Here is a 16,714-nt window from a genome sequence, read left to right on the forward strand (position 1 = left end):
CCTAGCTTGGCCCCCAAAAAGGTATAAGAATTTAAAAATGTTATGAGCATCTCATGTTAAGGGGACTGCGTATCAGGAACCGCCTGACTCAGTTACATTGTTCATTGTACATTGTATTTATTATCTTTCAGAAAATAGTTAGAGCCTCTTCTAAATTTGCAGTGCAAAGTGAAAAACCCAAACCCTTAACAGAAGCAGAGAGTAGCAACATTCAGGCTGCCTAGAAAGCATCTTGCTGCAGTCTTGTTGCACATGCACATTCAATCTCTCTGATTCATGAGTTTTAGCATGTACTGTTCTCAAGAGCTAAATTCTATGGTCAATAGCATTTTCAATATTGCTTCGCCAAAGGGGCAGTGGCATGTGCTAGTGAGATAAATGTCAAGTAACTGAAATCAGTTGGGGGACAATCAGACATATTTGGAGCCCAGATGTGTGCAAAAAAAGCATTATAACTTAGAAGAACCAATAGTTTTTGTAAAATGCTGTTCTTTCAGGGGCTTTATCTCAGGAACACCTTGCTCAAATGACCCCCCAAGTCTGGACCACTAACACTACTAAGCACCCCTAAGAGACACTGAAAGTTTCAAGACAATCCAAGTAAGCATGCAGATTTTAGAGTACTTAGAAGTATCTACCTCTAAACAGAACCTGCTGCTCAACCTGGACCATACAAAGCCGGTGCTTCAGTATAATAGAAGATAAATTAGGCACTACTGTTGATTTTTTTTAAGAACATAAGAATGGCCATATTGGGTCAGACCAATCGTCCATCTAGCCCAATGTCTTGTCTTCCAACAGAGGCCAGTGCCAGATGCTTCAGAGAGAATGAAGAGAACAGGGCAATTACCTGGTGGTACATCCCTTGTCATCCAGTCCCAGCTTCTGGCAGTCAGAGGTTCAGGAACAACCAGAGAATGGGGTAGAGTCCCTGACTATCTTGTCCATTGACCGACCTACTCTCCATGAATTTATCTAATTGAATCAATGTTGCAAGAGACCATTCAAAGGTGAAACAAGCAGTTAACATCTCTACTGTCATAGGACAGAGGAGGGTTAGTAGGTTACAAATTGTTGTAATAAGCTGTAAATCCAGTGTCTTTATTAAGACCATGATTTTTGGTGTCTCGGAGAGTTATGAATTTAAGTTCCCAGGCTTAACTTTTGAATCTGTTGCACAGGTTTTGTTTGAGGACGAGGACTGAGAGGTCAGATATGGAATGATTGTTTTGTTAAAAGTGTCCACCCACGAGTGATATGGTGGTTTTGTCTTTTATTATTTTTCTGTATGAATTAACTCGAGAGCATAGTGATTGTTCGGTTTCACCCACATAGTTGTTACTGGGGCATTTAGTGCACTGGATGAGATACATTACACATGGTGATAGGCATGTGTAGGACCCTTGGATCTTGAAAGGTGTCTTGTGGGGGTTTTGATCATCAGAGCAGGTGGTATCTGCAGGTTTTGCATCTGTTGATACAGCAGAGGTGTGATGTGTAATGACTTTGTGTGATATAAAAAGTATATCTAGATGTTCCAGCTTAACTTTCAATTTCTTTTCCTCAAGGTTTTATTGTTGTTGTTTTAAATAAGGAATTTTTCTTTAAAGAAAAGTATTTCTACGATCTTGGCCCTGATCTTGCAACGATGTCAAAAGGGCTCCCTGCAGACACAAGGATGCTCTACTGGGAAGTCAGCTGAGGGACCAGGAGCCTTGTAGCTATTTTTTTGTTTTACTTATAATTTGATGTAAAATCATTTTAAATTGATAAGTACACATTTTGAAAAGTCACCTGAAGCGATTATTGCCAGGGAGAACAATTATGATTAGTTATCATTTATCTAGCACAGCGTGCAGTGTACCGTGAGGTTATTTTGAATTTGTTTTGGGACCTGTGTCACAATAAAACAATTAGTTTAAAAAATGTGAAGAATGAACAGAAAAGGGAGGGGTAATTAATTCCCCCTTTTAGGGCTTGATCCTTGTTCATGCTGAGTTGTACTTTTACTCCATGAGTAGTCCCATTGAACCAATGTCTACACCACCTTGTCTACACTAGGGGCTTGTCTACTAATTCAAATTAGAATGCTGCAGCAGCACAAATGTGCTGCTGTAGCGCTTCAGTGAAGACACTACCTACACTGACGGGAAGGATTCTCTTGTTGGCATAGGTAATCCACCTGCCCACGAGATGGTAGCTAGGTCAGTGGGAGAATTCTCCTGTCAATCTAGCGCTGTCTACACCAGGGGGCTAGGTCAGTTGAACTGTGTAGCTCAGGGGTGTGGATTTTTTACACCTCTGAGTGACGTAGTTATACCATCCTAATATCCTAGTGTAGAGCAGGACTAGGGTTCCTGAGCATGGCCCAGTGGTTAGGGCACTGGTTTAGGATTTGGGAACGTTTGGGCTCAATTCATTGCTCCACCACTGACTTCATGTGTGACCTTGGGCAAATGACTTAGGGCTGATCTACACGAAGAACTGACATCGGGATAGCTGCGTCTCTCTGGGGTGTGAAAAATTCACACCCTGGTGAGATGTAGCTATACCAACCGTACCCCCAGTGTAGACAGCACTAGGGTCAACAGAGGAATTGTTCCATTGCCTTAGCTACTGTCTCTCGGAGAGATGGATTCCTTATGCCAACAGGAGAACCCCTCCCATCAGCGTAGGTAGTGTCTCCAGTGTTACACTACCACAGCTGCAGCAGCGTTTTAAGTGTAGACATACCCTTAGTATTTCCATTCCTCATCTCTATGATGGGCTTAATAGCAGTCCCCTGCCTTACAGGGGTGTTGTGAGCATATAATACAAGGGCTCCTGCTTGTGTTAAGGGTACCATTGAATTGGGGCTGGGGCTGGTGATAAACTTCCCTAGTGTAGACATGGCCCAGCTGACACTTAGCAGGGTTGGTTTCAAGGGGCCTGTGAGGGAGAGGGCGGGAAAGGGAGACAGAGGAGGATGGAGAAGGGGCTAGATAAAGCCCAGGAGAGAGAGAGAAGAGGAAGGAGACGGGGGGAGGCAGGGAGAGCAGTAGGCGGGCAGGAGAAGCAAAGGGAGAGAAGAAAGGAGAAGGCAGGGGCTGGGGAAGACGGTAGGAGTGAGAAGGGAAGGATGGAGAGATAGCAAGGAAAGGAGGCGGGAAAGAGGGAGGGAGAGGAGCAGCCGCAACTCATTTGAATAGCTGCCTCATTGTATCGCGGCTCTCCAGGCTCCTCCCAGGGGCTGCCTCAGAAACCAAGTATTCAAACAGGAGTCCAAGGGGAAGAAATGTGAATCCCGCCCCCTTTCAAGCCGAGAGAAAAAAGCCAGACAGTACTGCCGTGACACCAGCATTAGGTTCACTTCAAGCATGTCCTGGGGGTGGGGGGGAGACACAGCAGAGTTGGGGTGGGAGAGAGAGAGGGAGAGAGAGAGGAGTCGGGGCTGCTTTGCCAGAGGTGGCTGCTGCTGTCTCCTTATCCTGCTCCTCTGCCCCCCCCCCCCCCCCGGCTGAGTTCATTCACTGGGATTGGTTTCAAATGACGCCATCTCTTTATTTTTACACCAATGACCTCATCCCAGCAGCTTGAAGTTTACTGACCAGCAAAACTCTCTCTCCCCCCCCCCCTTGTGTCTGTTTGTTCTAGCCATTTATTAGTAATTGTGTGGTTCCTTTTGGAAACCTCAGCCTTTTAAACTTTCTTTTCCCTTCGCAGCTTTTTTTCTTCTTCTTCCCCCCCTTCGTTTTCTCAAGCCATCTGGAGGGGGGGGGGAGAAAAGATCCAAACGTTTCCTCTCTCTCCTCCTTCCCCCCCCCCCCCTTTAAATAGATCAGAATAAAGTTTTAAAGAAGAAGAACAGCCTGGAGCTTCCCAGCGGCTGGAAGGAGAGAAAGTTGGGTCTGGCAGCAGCTCCAGCAGCGAAGAAGCTGGTGGTAACTTTTTTTTTCCTTCTCCAGGAAACAAACCGGGGGGAGTAAGTGTTGAAAAGAAAGTAGAGGAAGGAGGGGGCTGGCAAAAGGGTTTGGGGGAGTTTTCTCCCTAGGTTCCTAGGGGCAGCCCCGCACAAACAAAGGTCACCCCCTGTTTAGCTCCAGTGCGATAGGGACACCACTCTAGGGTGGGCTGGAGATGCGATCTGTGATCTCTTTGCAAGCGATTTTTAAGATCTCCGAGGTGGGTTGCTCCTCTTCCCCAGTGTTTTGCTTTGTAGTTTTCTTGACTTGTGTTCTTTTGGTGGTGGTGTGTGTGTTTCAGCGTGTAGGCCCTAGGAGAAGAGGGAGATAGCAGTTCAGTGAATTGGGGTGAGGGAAGGTGGTGGAAGCTCCTAATAGTGATGGGACTATGGTATTATTTCATGCTCTCTCCTCATCTTCCCCACAATCCTTTTATTCCCCCCCTCTTTTTTTTTTTTTTTATTGGAAGGTTTGTTTATCTGGCCCTGGCAGTCCCCTTCCCCACCTCATATGGGAAGAAAGGGGGGACAGATGAGCTGCCGGTGAGAGACACTTTTTAGGCTTTAAAAAAGTACCAGATCCTAACTGTTGTGGGGTTTTGATTCTCTTAAACACTGCAAGCTGTTTTGTGGTTGTGTGTGGTTTGTTTTGTTTTTAAATTCACCTTTTGAAAAAGTACATAGCCACCTGTCTTAAATCCCAGATTTTAAAGGAGAGGGACAGAGAGAGAAAGCAGGGCTTCCTTTTGTGTGAGGAAGGAAAAAACATGATTTTTAAAACAAGCAAAAAATTAGGTCATTTGTTTACATTAATGTGTATTAAATAAAACAACCTTTTAGGGCTGTTTTGGGAATTTGTTGACTTTTTTTGTTTGTTTTTGCTTCCAGGAACAATAAGTGCTTCTGACCCTTTCAAATTTAGTAAACAGTATTTTGAATTCATGATTTCAAATGTTTTTAATTATTTAAAACAATGAAGTTTTTAAAAAAAATCATCTTGTTTTACAGTACTATCCAAAACTTTAAAAATGAGTGAAAGTACTGCCTTGAACTTTACTAAATATTTTAAGTAAGCAAGCCAACAAAATGGAGGTTGATGTAGAATCTAAAAAAAAAATTACCTGTGAAACGTTACCTTGATTCCATTTTAAATATAGTGATTTTAAAACGAGCTTGATTGGTGTTTTATATTACTTCAAGCCCTCCCTGGAATCTTTTTCTGAATGTTTTAAGAAGCCCTGGGAGAAGGAAACACCTCCACACATCAACATGTGCTGAATAAGGTGTATGTGACAAGTCTATTGCATAACCTGACCAGCAGTGGTGTTTTCAGTGTTCAACACTAGTAAACTACATCTAAGATGAAGGGCACTAAGCTGTAAAACAAACAAACAAACAAACAAAAAACGTAATATGTTTTTGTACGTTATTGCAGTTCAAATTGATTATACATGTGTTCTCTTGTCCCTCTCTTTCTCTTCATCTTCCCCCACCCGCCAGATGAAAGGGGCATCGCTACTACATTTTACTGTTTCAGCTATGGCTAATTGTTGCTCAAACATTCGGTGTATATCCATTATAACATAAATATATATGCACACTTTAAACTTGCTGGAGGCATTTTGAGCTGTTTCTCATTGAAAAGATGTTTTCAGTTTCTCTCTGTGATATTTTTTTTTTTGGGTGATCTTGCTTTTAGAATGTGTTTCTGTTCCTGGCAGCATATGGTTTGGTGGACACAGACTTATGAAGTGACAACTGAACAAGCAGGAGTTGGATTTTAAATGGGTGTATTTTTGGGGAGGGTGGAGAAATGTTAAGGATTAATTTCTTTGTGTGGTTGGTGTTCACCTTGCTGGCTCACTTGAAATTGGAGCGTTCACAAGCCTATTCCTGAGATGAAATATGAGGGAAGTGTGTATGTTTAAAAAGCATATAGAGGTTTTTTGGTGGTGGTGGTGGGAGGAACCAGGAGGAATCTTCCCCCCCCCTTCCCCCCCCTTCAGCTTTTAGAAACTGGAGACAATTTTAAAGAATATGCTATCCCAAAGAGTTCATATAATGACCAGATATGCTTGTTGGTGGTGGTAGCAGACATTCCATACAAAAATAGAAATTTGCAAGAGGTTCAATATAATCTATGCAGTAAGCTTCCTATTACAGTGGTGCTTGCATGTATCCTGATAGAGTGAGTGTGTTTGTGTTTTTTTTTTAAATACAGCAAAAGTAATGGAGAAGGAAGTGTAAGTTCTAGGTGACAGCAGCAGGATTTTGTGGGGCGGAGTTAATATTAAATGTGCTAATGTCTAAAAAGACCGTGCAAGTTTCTAAAAATCCAGTGTACTTTATTCCTTCTCTAGATCAGGGTTTTGTGGGGTGTTTGGTTTTTTTTTTGTTTTTTTTACTCAAAATAAATATCTTTGACGGGTCCATTTTTCTGTTTCTAAGTGGAAGTATTGGGACAAAATCGGTCCATAGTTACTCTGGTGCAACTGTGGAAGTAAATGGGCTTGTTTCATCTCTGACTGCGTGAAGTGCACACTCTTGGTCCAGTGGGGATGGCTATCCTAGCAGGGGCATTGGACCTTGATTGGAAAGTAGTTTTAACCTTCCATAGGAGCCCATCTGTCAGGGGATGTGCTACAACTGCTGGGCACACTGGATGTCCAGCCAAAACAACGCACTTTCTGGTCACTGCCAGTCACAGGCCCTTTGGTGGAGTTGTGGTTATAGCTCCCCTATGCAATTGTAAACTCCAGCACCAAACATGCTTTCTGCCGTGGGAAGCCTGTGCTTCAGTTTCTTCCAGCAGAAGCTGGCGGTACGCAGGGTGAATGGAGCCAAGTAAAGTTTCTGGATTTACACTGGTGTAACCAAGAGCAGAATATGCTCCTCCTTCTCTCAGTCTAAATAATTCAGCTCACTAAGGCTTTGGAGGGCTAATTTAGGGTCCCTTTAGGATCTCTGGAAGCCTTATTATGTCTCAAATGTACTGTCCAGCTGATAAACTAATTTCAGCTAATTTTCAGGCTCCTGTACCTGCAGGTGAGGCAAAATCCTGTTGCCAAGCAAACAAAGACTTGGTGTGGACAAGTGAAATGTTGTTGTTTACTGCTATAAGGCTCGATACTGACCTGCACTTAAAAATTGTGGCTATGGTGACTGGCCAGTACCTTTGCCCTCAGGCTGAAGATGAGAAGTGGCTTCCCCACCTCAGGTTCCATGTAAACCCTACCGAATGGCAAAAGAAACGGATCATTTCCCTCCCTAGGTTCTGATCCTGAAATGAACTCTAGAACTTGGGATTCTGCCCCGACACAGCCCATTGCACCATTAGGGTATTCTGTTAAATTATTTCTCTGTCTATACTCAGTCCCGTGCATCCCCATGCTGTATTTTGAGAAGAGTGGTTAATTAGTGATGTGCCCCATACTGTATTGTGTGATTGCAAAACTAGTGTTTGGTGGTGCTCACCAGGAAACCGAGGCTGGGGAGGCCAGTTTTCACTCCATTATTGCCTGGTGCTGTACTAACAAGTGGGAAATCATGGGCATTGCCCTGAATGCTGACCACCACAAGTGGACAAATCACATGACAGACCATGGAGGTTGCTAGGGCGAATCAAGATCACACCAGGTGTACTGGTTCAGAGTTATCTTCCTCAGTTACTCGTGTGGCTTGGTTTATTATTTGTTGTTGTTGTTGTTGGTTTTTTAAAATCATATAACCAAGGGAGCAACTAGCCCCAGAGCAGAGCTAAATGAAGTAAGGCAAGCTAAAATAAGTGCATTTCTGAGGGAGACAGGTCCTGGCAGGGGGTGGCATTGTCACCTTTAAGTCATAAGTCCCAGGCTGTCAGTACACCTTTTGATTTTAAGGTAGGTCAGATCAGCAGCATCCTCTTCTAAGAGGGGATACAGAACATAACTCTCACCCCCATTTCCCCCCACCCCCCCGCCAAATAATTCATTTGGACTACTTAAAAAAACAACAATAAACTGAGAAACATCTTGTCCAACAATGAGATTGGGCCAGATCAGATGCCTTTATGAAAATGCCCATATAGGAACCAGAAAATTCCATGTAGGAGAGTATCTGAATTCCCTCTGTATTCTTCTACTGGGGGAGTTTGACCAGTGGGTTGGGGGGTCAGAATTTGCACATACCCTCCCCTACTACACAGTGAAAAAACCTGCGTTCTGTCCCACGAGCCACATGGATTGTGTACAGAGGGGCCCCTTAGTATGCCGATCCCAAGGGTATAATCTAGCTCATGTCTGTCTCTATTTTTTATTTTTAAATCTCTTGCGTCCTTGTGGCTATTTTGTTGGGTGTTGCCTGGCCATGCCCTGGTTTTCTAGATGTTTGTGTAGGAAGTAGCATGTCTCTGTATGTTAGAGTAGAAGATCATTCCACTCCTCCCCCCCAAGACTTCTGGAGTGCATTTAATATGTTTGAGATAGAGAGTTGATTGTGTGGAATATGCAAATATCAGAAAGTGTCTTTGCATTCCATGAGCTCTATGAAGAGAAATACTTTGAGTAAACTGATCATCAGGTAATGGCAAATTCATTTTTCATGACTATTAATTGTTGGCCTAACACACGTGGCATGTGTGTAAGTCTGCATAGTCCTCCTGCATGAATAAAAGTTGGGGTCAAAAGATGTGGATATTGTGTGACACTCTGATATAAAGCCTCTTGTGTCTGGCTCTGGTTTCAACCCAGCTGAGGACAGTAATGTTTGGAAGTCATTGCCGTCTCTCTGAGGTGGGTGAAGTGTGAGTGAGTGGTCTTTGTCATGTTTCTAGTAGATACCTGAAGGACCAAATCCTCAATTCTGTTACATCAGTTTTATATAATAGTGTAGCTCCATTTATTTCAGTAAAGTTACCAGGATACAACTGGTGCAGCAGAGTGGAGAAACAGGCGTGGAATCTGAACTGCCTTCACTACTAGAGGTGGTTCTGAGTTGAAGCACATTGCTGGGCTAGGGATGTTCCCACTACTGCTGACCTTGCTGTATCTCTGGATAGACATTTTTGGTCTTCTGGGCTCTCTAGTACTTTCATTTAACGTCTGAAGAAAAGGAAACGTATTTTAAGGGACAGTTTGGCTCCATCCTTTATAAATTTCTGTAGTTTAGTCAGAGCATCTCTTAGTTTGCTTAGGGATATGGCTTGTTGGCAGCTGCTGGCATCTCTAGTGGTGACCTTGTTGGCCACCAGTAAGTTATTTTTCCTCAGTGCCAGAAGCAAGTCAGCATCTAGAGGAGGAAAGAGGGGGGCAAGGCCTTGAGTCTCCTGCTGCACTCTGTAGTTTGCTACTGAGCCAAGACTGACCTACTCAGAATTGGCTCTGAGAAGTTTGGCTTTGTTCCATTTTGTGTCCCTATGAAATGCTCCTGTAATTTAGAAACAAAGTGTAATAATTGGGCAGGCTAGAGAAGCAGGGAAGAGAGAGCGAAAGAAAGTTGCCATTGGTGCTAGAAGGTTTGCTGTGACACTGCACTGTGTGGTTGTATCTTTTTAAACTTCTGAGGTGCAGTGAGGTAGGCAGAATGATCCTTTCTTAGTTTTGTTACCCTTCCTCCATCTTCCCAGTCCCACACACTGCAGTTCTTCTGATTTTTCTTCTCTCACACTGTGTGAACTAACTGAATCATTAGCTATAGCATTTATGGTCCATAAATATGCCAAATTAATTGGTGAACAGGGTGCTTTAGCTGAGGAAATTCTTAGTTAAATCTATGCCTTTATTTGACACAACACGAGCCGTGTACCTTCAGCAAACTTTTTAAACATTTCTCTTCAGACACAATATTAGAATTGTTATATAACAGATTGGGTAGATATAGTTTTGATGATCCTTCTTCAGTGACTTGACTAAACCCCCTACACATAGGTTCTTTCAAATGTGTTTTCACACCCTTTTGTTTATAATATTTCACGTTTAAGTTAAGACTTTCTCAGTTTTCTTTTTACGTGTAACAAATATTGATCTGTTTTTGTTCCATCTCCTCTCACATAATAGTTTTAATTTTTCTAGATAAAATGATAGTACAAAATACAGCCTGTTGATTTCTTATGATAAATCTCATTTAAAATATTGAATGATAACCTACAAAAATTAGAATATGAAAGACATTCTCCATAAAACTATAACTATTTTAAGTTAGGTCAAATTTCAGCCCTAAACTACTGGACAAGGTCTCCTAATGTTGAGCTCAAACTATTGATAATTAGTTTCATTGTGCTGTATTTCATTTTGCTCTGTGCATGAAATGGGGCTGTTTAGTGACTAAATTACAGTTTAATGTGTTTCTGCACATATGGTCTTTCATTTAAATGCTCTTGCATATTTGTCTTCAATGTTTTATAGTATTTAGTGGTGATGGGAGGCAAAAAGATTGACCTGAGTGCTAAATGGTAGCAACATGTGACTGAGAACTTTTGCAGAGAGCATAAAATGAAGAGGACAACAGAGACTAATTGAATGAAATTCCTTTTATGCACACATTCTTGGGTTTGAATGACTAGTATGTATTCAGCCTGCTGGATTAGAAGGCTTTGGCTCTGCATGGATAGCATAGATGTTGCTCTCAAAATAGGAGAGAATTTGTAGGCAGCTTCCCCCCACCCCTTACTCCTGATAAATTAGATTCTATACTTCATTTTTCTTCAGTTTTTCCTTAGTTTTATAGTAAGGCTTGTTTAAGGCTAAATCACTATTAATTACTGGAATAGCGACATCCTATTGCTAATATTTTTTTTATTTTTGGACTGATCTGTATAATTCACTCCTGGTTTGAAAGGCTCCTGTTTCATGCCAGGATTTGGGTTTCAGGCCAATGAAGATATTGCAGTGTACTATGCATGGGGGAGAGGTAGGGCTGGGGGCAAGTTTAGTGCCACATTTCAGATAAGATGTTAAGGTCCTGCTTGGCTCTGGGTGTCTATAAGTAAGAAGCTGCTGAGCCCCCAGCCGGACCTCTTGACCCTACCCGCCCACACCAGGATGAACCAGCCAGTGATACCGCTGATGCTGCTGGAACCCCCCTGCTGCAAGGTAATGAAGACACCATCTACCTGCAGTATCCCCTCGCTGCGGACATGCTCTTCTGCCCCATCTGCTCTCCGCCCCAAAGCTTCCACCTCCTCGGTGGCGTCACCAGGCACCTGAAGAGATGCCACAGCAAGCGGGTCGCCTTAAGCTGTGCCCTTTGCAGCCTGCCCTTCGAGACGCAGAAGCAATGCAAGACGCACCAAGTCGCCTGCAGGAAACGCCTCAAGGGAACAACAGAGTCTCCTGCCCTGGCTCCCAGCCCTCCTGCTGCGCGCCGGGTCGCTGCTCCTGAGCTTCAACAAAGAAAAGCAACCTTGCAAGAAGCCTGCCCCTGACAAGAAGCCTGCCCCTGTCGCCAGGCCAGCGGAACGGGATGCTGCGATCGAGAAGGTACCAGCTGCCTCAGGGAACATCACCCAGGTTCTCGCCAGCAGGAGGCCCGTCTCACCCTCTCATGTCGCCAAGCAAATCTCCATACTGAGACGACTCAGTGCTACCTTGCCACCTGTCCAGCACGTCCCCGTCCCCAGAAGGATCAGCGCCCCACCGCACATAGCTGCTCGAGATCCTGTCGCCGGAAGAGTCAGCACCGCCCCTCAGACTGCCCTGCGAACTCCAACTGCCGGAGGCTCCAGAGCCACACCTCAGACTACTCTACGATCTCCAGCAGCCAGAGGAGCCAGTGTCAAGCCTCAGACCGCCCTGCGAGCTCCAGCCACCGGAGGAGCCAGCACCATGCCCCAGATCGCCCTACAAACTCCAGACGTTACTGGAGGAACCAGCCCTGCAGCCACAGCAAAGCACCGGGCCTTCGTTGCCAGACGGCCCAGCACGGCCCCCAAGTCCATTCTGCAGGACACTGCCTACAGGAGATCTCACACTCCAGCAGCAACCGCCCAGGCAGCAGCCACTCATAGAAGGATCAGCAGTGTCCCAGCAACCTCCGAGCCAGACTGCGTCTCTCCGACCACTAGCAACACCAGCATCCCGCCAGAGATCCCGCCCCAGCACCCAACCGAAGGGAATCCTGACCCATGAGATAGATGGCAGGCCGACCACGCAGGCTTTGAGCCTGCACCAGATGAGGTCGAGGACCATGAGGGCCAGCAGCCGATGGTGAGGGCTGCCACTCCGTGGCAGACTGCCTGGACCGAGGAGCTACAAGCGGCAGCTTCCTTTGACTACTTCGACCTCCTCATACACAGGCTCACCCAAGAACTGTCTGTGGAAATCGCTCCCAGGAGAAGTTCGAACCAGGAGAACGCCCCACCTGCCCACAGAACGTCTGCTGCAAACCACAACACCACCACCAGGGGAGCAGAAGTAGAGCCAGCCGCCGCAACGATCCAGTAGCGGCTTCAAGGATCCAAAAGCTGTACCGGGCAAACCGCTCCAAGGCCATGAGAGAGATCCTAGATGGGACCTCGCCCTACTGCATGATCCCATCTGAGTGTCTCTACAGCTACTTCAAGGATGTATTCGACCACATAGCCCGGAATGACGTGCAGCGCCCAGAGTGCCTCTGCCCCCCGCCGCACGTCGACGAAGCAGGTGTCCTGGAAACTGACTATACGCCCAAGGAAGTGATGGCCAGACTCTCAAAAACAAAAAACACAGCTCCTGGGAAAGACAGCATCCCCTACAGCCTCCTGAAAAAGCGAGATCCCGGCTGCCTGGTCCTCGCCATGCTCTTCAACCAGTGCAACCGATTCTGCCATACTCCCAGCTCCTGGAAGAAGGCCATGACGGTACTGGTGTACAAGAAGGGCGAGTGGGATGACCCCAGCAACTGGCAGCCCATCTCCCTCTGCTCCACGATGTACAAGCTCTATGCCAGCTGCCTGGCGTTGAGGATCACGGAGTGGTCGGTGAGCAGGGGAGCCATCAGCTCCATCCAGAAAGGCTTCATGTCCTGCGAGGTCTGCTATGAACACAAATTTGTCCTCCAAACCACCATCGAAACAGCCAGAAGGGTGCGGAGGCAGTGCACGATAGCGTGGCTCGACCTGGCTAACGCCTCTGGGTCCATGCCCCACCACCACATCTTTGCCACGCTCCAGGAGTTTGGGATGCCAGCGAAGTTCCTTTGTGTGATCTGAGAGGTGTACGAGGGATACAGCACCACCATTCGCTCGGTCAAAGGGGAGACCGCCGAGATCCCGATCCAGAGCGGAGTTAAGCAGGGCTGTCCCCTCAGCCCCATCATCTTTAACCTCGCCATGGAGCCATTGCTGCGAGCGATCTCCAATGGCACAGATGGCTTCAACCTCCACGGTGAGAGAGTGAGCGTCCTGGCTCATGCGGATGACCTGGTCCTGACTGCGGATGATCCAGAGAACCTCCAGCGTATGCTAGATGCCACCAGTTGAGCTGCCGATTGGATGGGGCTCCGCTTCAATGCAAAGAAGCGCGCAACTCTCCACATCAACGGCAGCAAAAGGGACTCGGTGCAGACGACAGAGTTCCAGATCCAGGGCGAGCCCATCATCTCCCTGGCAGAGGGGCAGGCGTACCAGCATCTCGGCACGCTGACGGGTTTCCGTGTCCAGCAGACACCCGAGGATACCATCCAGGAGATATTGCAGGATGCCACCAAGATTGAAGCCTCCCTGCTAGCACCGTGGCAGAAGATAAACGCCTTGAACACCTTCCTCATCCCCCGCATCTCATTTGTCCTAAAGGGATCTGCCGTGGCGAAGGTGCCCCTCAACAAGGCAGACAGGATCGTCTGGCAGCTGGTGAAGAAGTGGCTGTTCCTTCCCCAGAAAGCCAGCAACCAGCTGGTCTACATCACCCACAGGCATGGTGGTGCCAATGTCCCCCGCATGGGGGACCTGTGTGACATCACGGCGATCACCCTCGCCTTCCGCATGCTGACGTGTCCCGACTCCATGGTAAGGAACATCGTGGCAAACGCCCTCCATGACACAACAAAGAAGTGGATTGGCAGAGCCCCCTCCAACCAAGACACCGCCACCTTCCAGAGCGGTTTCCTGGATGGCGAATTCGGACGGGACGGGCGCAACATCGCTTCACTGTGGTCCTGCGCTCGCAATGCCACACATCGCCTGGGGAAGCGCATCGGCTGCCGCTGGAAGTTGTGCGACGAGCGCCAGGAGCTGGGAGTCCTGGTGCTGCAGATCAGGTCCAACGACAATTGTCACCCCAAGCACCAGGGGCATGCTGGAGGGGACCCTGAAGGCAGCCATCCACTCACTGTACATGGAAACCCTGAAGTGTAAACTGGACCAGGGTAAAGCCTTCGAACTGACCAGCAGGTGGGATGCCAGCAACCACTTCCTCGCCGGGGGCGGCTTCACCCGTTTCGCCAACTGGCGGTTCATCCACCGTGCCCGGCTCAACTGCATCCCGCTCAATGGAGCCGTCCGCCACGGGAACTGACACAAGCGTTGCAGGAAGTGCGGCTACTCCGAGACCCTGCCCCATGTCCTGTGCAGCTGCAAGCCCCACTCCAGAGCCTGGCAGCTGCGCCACAATGCCATCCAGAACTGTCTGGTGAAAGCCATCGCACCGCGCCTGGGGGAGGTCGCCGTGAACTGCCAGTTGCGACCTGACGTGGTAGTCACCGACGAGGCCCAGAGGAAGATCATCCTCGTTGATGTCACGTCTCCTTCGAGAACAGGACCCCGGCCTTCCATGAAGCCCGAGCTCATAAGCTGGAAAAATACGCCCCCCCTAGCCGACACCCTGAGAGCGAAGGGTTACGAGGTGCAGATGGATGCCCTGATCGTCGGAGCCCTGGGCGCTTGGGACCCCAGCAACGAGCGTGTGCTGTGGACCTGTGGGATCAGTCGACGCTATACACGGCTTGTGCAGCGCCTCATGGTCTCGGACACCATCCGATGGTCCAGGGACATATACATCGAACACATCACCGGCCACTGACAGTACCAGGAGGTGTGAGCCGGTACGACATCATGCATCAACTGAAAGGGAAAGGGACTGAGAGGCTTTTTCCATTGGACCATATGAACTGGAACCATAAACTCACTGAACATTAAATCCCACCAAATGAGGGTAAATCCATCCTCCTCATCGTATCCACTCATTATACTCCACACCTGAACATAGCCATTATATGAACAACATACCCCCATATCTCAATGTCTGTACTTTGACCCGTTAAACTTTTACCCCCAATCGGAGAGATTGCAGATTATGTATTCCTTACGCCACCCGTTCCTAAACTGTTTCGCACCCCTTGATAATCTGTACCTTATTCCCTGGTAACCAGAAACTTCTATGCTTAAAATCTGTACTGTTTTCTTTTTACTTCAACATTATCTTAATAGAATAATAATTCTAACAGTCTAGGATAAATCTGACTGTTCTGACTAACTTGCTCTCTTCCCCATGGAAACAGGTTCTAATTCTGAAGGCTGTGTGTGAGAACTGTTTAAGAGCCTCTTATGACTTCAGTGTTTCCCTAAACATCAACAAGGCTACCAATTTTCAGTTTATGACTGTAATGCTTATTTGGAATATATGAAAGGTACTATATAAAATCTAAATTGCACTCTAATTCAAATTGTATAAAGAGACATCAGTTAATGAGAAATAATTCTATAAAAAGTAGATGTGCTTAATGATACTTTCGTCATCCTCCTTCCTCCTTTGAATTCAATGCAACCAATTGCTAAAAGAAAAACTAGCTGTGGCTACACTCGATTTAAAAGTTGATGTCTCTGCCTTACCCCACTTAGACCATAACACAACAACGAATAGACAAGTAAATTAGGAATAGATACTTCCCAGAGCAAAGAGCATGGCCAGCAAAACAACAGTATCCTAGTATTATCCTATTACTCTTGTTAAAAGTATTTTAAAATTACAAAGTATGTTAGGGCCAAAATTTTAAGAACAGCTTAAATTTAGTCATCTCAATTGATATTTAAGAAGCTGCCTGACTTCCTGTAGAGCTGTCAATCCAATGGCTTCCATTCATGCTGGATTTTGGTCTTCTAGGCTCAATGTTTCTTATTTGAAGAGGAGCCAGACCAGAAGGGTTGGTTAAGGAACATTTATGCTTCCTTTCACTTCCCAGAAATATCATCTCACTTCATTGTGTCACTCACATATTGTCAGTTAAACCTGCTTAGTCATTGTGCTGCCTTGTCACTTTTTCTTAAGAGCCAGAACTTTAAAATTTTGCCTTGGAACAATCAACTTCCCTTGTGATGACAACAGAGTTGAAAAACATATGGTGCCTTCCAGAATATTTTTGAAGAGCACTACGTTCATTGTCCGTTCTGGATTTTGTAATGATCCTGGGGAATCTGTTTTTGAAGGCTTTCAGCCTTTTTGTCTGATTAGCAAAATAGTTTGGAGAAAAGAGTTAGATTTGACGTGTGCCCCCTCCCTCCAAAACCTTCCTTTGGTAGTGGTAGGTATGTTCCTCATCAGTACATTAATTGCCCTCATTGGAAGAGTTGCACTAAAATTGGAGAAAATTAGAGGTATCTTCCAAATAAAATGGTTAGAGCAAAGAGTATAAACATGAACTCAGTTTAAAAAAAAACCAAACCAAAACTACTCCCTTCTCAAGTAACTCATAAAGCTGTCCTGACTGCTGAGCAAGGGAGAAAAACATTTAAGAGAAAATATAGATGCCCAGTCTTCGCACAGAGGCTTAACATATTGTGAGTTCCATATAACAGTCCAAAGATCAAATCCAGAATAGCAGAAGACA

At 46.1% G+C, this 16,714-nt stretch overlaps 1 protein-coding gene across 1 annotated transcript in view; it reads left to right on the forward strand.

Moving 5' to 3' along the window:
* The first annotated feature begins 3,347 nt into the window (after positions 1-3,347).
* Positions 3,348-16,714, forward strand: part of DUSP16 (dual specificity phosphatase 16) — a 95,766-nt gene continuing 82,399 nt past the window's right edge. The window contains exon 1 of the mRNA XM_048824334.2: positions 3,348-3,920. The gene's annotated coding sequence lies outside the window, so the exon portion shown is untranslated. The remainder of the gene's footprint in view (positions 3,921-16,714) is intronic.

This window comes from Caretta caretta, chromosome 1, assembly GCF_965140235.1.
Source record: "Caretta caretta isolate rCarCar2 chromosome 1, rCarCar1.hap1, whole genome shotgun sequence".
Taxonomy (NCBI): domain Eukaryota; kingdom Metazoa; phylum Chordata; order Testudines; family Cheloniidae; genus Caretta; species Caretta caretta.